This window comes from Populus euphratica, unplaced genomic scaffold, assembly GCF_000495115.2.
Source record: "Populus euphratica unplaced genomic scaffold, PopEup_1.0 scaffold1.1, whole genome shotgun sequence".
Taxonomy (NCBI): Eukaryota; Viridiplantae; Streptophyta; class Magnoliopsida; order Malpighiales; family Salicaceae; genus Populus; species Populus euphratica.
This window is the reverse complement of record NW_011499845.1, coordinates 966,641-969,344: the sequence shown is the minus strand read 5'-3', so window position 1 is coordinate 969,344 and position 2,704 is coordinate 966,641. Positions and strand designations below refer to the sequence as shown.

The following is a 2,704-nucleotide window of genomic DNA, read 5'->3' as shown; positions in this document are numbered from 1 at the left end:
AGCCAATAGCTGCCATGCAAATGAGCCAACAACAAAAAATCATCACATTATGATTCAAATAGAGATGTATTAATGCAACATCATGATGATCAGCACCCCTATTTATTCACAGCTGTTCTTCTAGGGACTCAGACTTGCAAAAAAAATTAAACATCGCAGAGGAATATCTGCGGGCAGGAAAGAAAGAAACCTCCCATGTCTGAACTGACTTTTGGTTATGCATGATATTCACGACACAGCTAGGGAGAAGAAAAAGAAAAAGAAACTGTCAGGAAATAGCTCCTGAAGTGAGAGCTTAAAGTTCTCAACTAAACATTTAAAAATAATCGGGTCTGAATTATCAATGAAGCTGTGGGAAGAAAATTAAATACATCACTCAATTAAGAAATTCAAAATAAGATTAGAATTTTATTGATAAAATGTTAGATTACAACAAATTCATGGAGAGTTTATATACCATTATCTACTCCTTTCAAGATCAATAATCAAATAATTCAGGTTCTTCCTTGGAAGTCAATTTGCCTGGATTCAAATTAAATATGCAACATAGATGAGATGGAGCAATTAACATTAATCCCCAAAAAGACGTTCAACATTCGATTGGTCTTACAGTGAACAAAAAGAAATGCCACCTAAATGAAGAAAATATAATAAAAGAAAACAAAAGCCAAAAAATTAGGCAATCTTGAAATGTTCTGAAGAAAAAGAGTGCTAGTACGGATTAAAAGCTTAGCTAAAGTAGTGGATAATATTCTACTTTCTTTAGGACTACAAACAATGCTGCATATTCTTTCTTTCCGGCCAGATCTAAAAACAAGAACCTTTGTTTCTCCTTTGAACATAAATAGATTAATTTTCAATCTAAAGTCATGTAAGAACTCAGATAGGCACCTCAAACACATACCAAGTACTCTGTCAAGCAATAGATAAGTTACTATCTGAAGTATTAAAGAACAGAATTAGCAATCCCTTATAACAAGAAATTAATTAGGGTACGTAGTTGAAGCATTCCTCATTCATTGGGAACATCTTTGCTGAACCTGAAGAACAAAATCATTGTTTCCATGAATATTCTTAGAAGAACATATGGTATTTCCTTCTTTTTATGCTCAAATGTACGCCAAGAACATTGATAAGAAACTGAAAAGCCAAATCGGAAAAATTCCCTGCCATAAACCCTGTAGATTTCCATCAAGAGGCATATTAAGGATCAACCAAACGTAACTGATCTACAATGTTCATTTACGAAAGAGCAACAAAATGATTGTATATGTGACTTTTGTGTATTCAAGCACATCACATACCAGGTATTATTAAAGCTTTGTCGTCAATCTGAAAACTTGCACGCATAATACACAGGTGAAAATGATGATCAAGATCTAGAGAAAGAACCAAAAGAGAAGAAAGATTTACAGAGCGAAAACTAAAGAAACACCATGTATCCAAGAAATAAAAGATGCCCACGATGTTTAATAATTTACAATATTCCTACCGATGTACAGACATAAATACTTCCTGAGATCAGATCATGTGGTGGCATGCAGTACTAAAAATCACCCGAGAAAAGCAAGTCATAGAAAAGCACTCACAGAGAATCATCACTACAGATACAAATCTCTTCAGTTAACACAGATTTGCACCGTATTTCCAATTGGATCATGACCGGAGCTGCTTAACACAAACCCCCGTGCAAGTTGGGGTTAAACAGAACAAACCCTAACAAGTATTAGTGATATTAAATTGCCCAAAACAAATTTATTAGTAAATAGCAACGTCATAAACTTAAAGAGTGCTGTTCTATTGACAATATAAGTTCAACTCAGCAATATAAGCCAATAGGGTATATCTTTCAAACTATTTAGAGAGATCACCTTCATCTTTGGGAGCCGGTAAAGATGAAAAAGGAGATAAATAAGCCATTTATTGCCGCTGCAGCATCATCAAGATTCCCAATTCAAATGGCTATTGGGTTGAAACGAAGGGACCACCAAAAGCCATCATCACCACCACTTATTAGCCCTAATAAAGTTTGTGAATCTTGATGGTGCTCCATCGGCAAACAGTGACTGGTTTCAATTCTTTTAGATCTTGGTAACCATCATCAGCATCAGCATCATCCTCATGCAAAAGAGATGTTCAAAAGACAAGGGAAAGAGTAGAGAGCTATTTGGCTGATTGGGATATTTGTTTACAAAGGGAAACCTCCTGACTTTGTTTTTCTTAAGCCAAGGGAACCCAATCCAAACCCTAAATCTTATCCAATGAAGGGAAAGTAAAGGGCAAAAGAGTATAACGAACGACGAATAAAACAAAAGTTTAAGCCCATGTCCAGGTGTGGGAAATAAGTTAGACCCATTTGATACAAAAAGCTATCAATGGCTGTTCTCTATGCATAACCGTCAAGTGCTAGAGACTTAGATGCAAGAGAACATGGTGAACTGTTAACTCAGCAAAATAAAAAGCCTAGAGAAATAGACTCAAAGGCAAGGAAAGGGAAGTGAAGAGAAGAGAAGATGGTTGAGTGCTCTGAATCATTCAAGGGTGTTAAGAGGTATAAATACTCCTAATAGAGGCTCACTAGGGTTACCATGAGTAATGACTACGAGAGATACGATGATTGTTTGGTGAGATTTGTCAGTTGTGTGTGTGAGAGAGAGAGAGATGGAGGGGGGGAGATGGTGTACCCACAACAGTTATCCATCGT

At 36.1% G+C, this 2,704-nt stretch overlaps 1 long non-coding RNA gene across 1 annotated transcript; it reads right to left on the bottom strand.

The window, feature by feature from the left end:
- Positions 1 to 570: 570 nt before the first annotated feature.
- LOC105130814 (uncharacterized) lies at positions 571 to 1,384 on the bottom strand. Its single transcript, XR_843322.1, has 2 exons — positions 1,305 to 1,384; positions 571 to 1,040 (listed from the first exon to the last, which is right to left on the bottom strand). It is a non-coding gene; the product is annotated as an uncharacterized LOC105130814 (long non-coding RNA).
- Positions 1,385 to 2,704: the final 1,320 nt, after the last annotated feature.